Here is a 1,549-nt window from a genome sequence, read left to right as displayed (position 1 = left end):
CACTGTGAAGTTTGTTCTCTTATCTTTGAATGAAAGAATGGAGAATTGTGAAGGGTGAGGGTGGTACAGTAACAGCAAGGCTTTGATTTTGCCTTATGCATATTAAACTCTATTTTTTTTTTTTTTTTTGAGACAGTCTCTCGCTCTCTGTTGCCCAGGCTGGAGTGTGGTGGCATGATCTCAGCTCACTTCAACCTCTGCCTCCCGAGGTCAAACGATTCTCTTGCCTCAGCCTCCCAAGTAGCTGGCATTACAGGCGCTCACCACCATGCCCAGCTAATTTTTTGATTTTTAGTAGAGACGGGGTTTCACCACGATGGCTAAGCTGGTTTCAAACTCGTGACCTCAAGTGATCCTCCCACCTTAGTCTCCCAAAGTGCTAAGATTAAGATGTTAGCCACTTCGCCTAGCCAGTAATGTGCCTTTTTCTTTGCTGTTTCCTGTTATCTCTTTCTCTTCTTTCTCTCCCTACTCCTTAAAGCTATTTTAATAAAATACGTCTAAGTGTTTGTTTTTTTTTTTGAACCTATCTCATTTATGCTTTCTGAATCTATAGCTTAGTATCTTTTTTCAGTTTTGGAAAATTCTTGGTCAGTATCTACTTAAATGTTGCTTTTTTTTTTTTTTTTTCTGTCTTTTCCTACTCCTTTGGAATTTTTCCATGGTATTTTATCTATCTTTTATTTCTGTTCCATAGTTCTCGTTTTTATCAGTGTTTTATTTTGGATAATTTCTAATAACCTCTCTTCTAGTTTACTAATCCTATTTTGTTCTATGTCCAATATATAAACTCATTTGTTAGTGTTTTAACATAGTCCTTTTCAATTTTAGGATTTATATTGGATTATTTTCCAGTAAAGCCAATAGTTTAAAGAGATTCTTTATCTTTTAATTTATTTTCTTCATCTTTTCCTCTCTTTCTCTCATATATTAATCGTAGTTATTTTAGGTTGCCTATATTCTAAGCCTAATATCTTACTTATCTGCAGAGTTGATTCTATTGTCTATTTTTGTTTCATTGAATTCTTAGTTTAAAAATCTCGTTTCTTGGCCGCGGTGACTCCCGCCAGCTTTGGGAGGCCAAGGAGGGTGGATCTCTTGAAGCCAGGAGTTCGAGACCAGCCTGGCTAACATGGTGAAACCCTGTCTCTACTAAAAATGTAAAACTTAGCCGGGCGTGGGCCCGGCGCGGTGGCTCACGCCTGTAATCCCAGCACTTTGGGAGGCCCAAGCGGGCGGATCACAAGGTCAGGAGATCGAGACCATCCTGGCTAACATGGTGAAACCCTGTCTCTACTAAAAATACAAAAATTAGCAAGGCATTGTGGCACATGCCTGTAGTACGAGCTACTCGGGAGGCTGAGGCAGGAGAATTGCTTGAACCCGGAAGACAGAGCTTGCAGTGAGCGGAGATCGCGCCACTGCGCTCCAGCCTGGGCGAGAAAAAATACAAAAATTAGCAAGGCATTGTGGCACATGCCTGTAGTACGAGCTACTCGGGAGGCTGAGGCAGGAGAATTGCTTGAACCCGGAAGACAGAGTCTGCAGT

Source organism: Colobus angolensis, unplaced genomic scaffold, assembly GCF_000951035.1.
Source record: "Colobus angolensis palliatus isolate OR3802 unplaced genomic scaffold, Cang.pa_1.0 Scaffold46, whole genome shotgun sequence".
NCBI lineage: Eukaryota > Metazoa > Chordata > Mammalia > Primates > Cercopithecidae > Colobus > Colobus angolensis.
The sequence above is the reverse complement of the archived record's forward strand: the minus strand, read 5'-3'. Positions refer to the sequence as shown.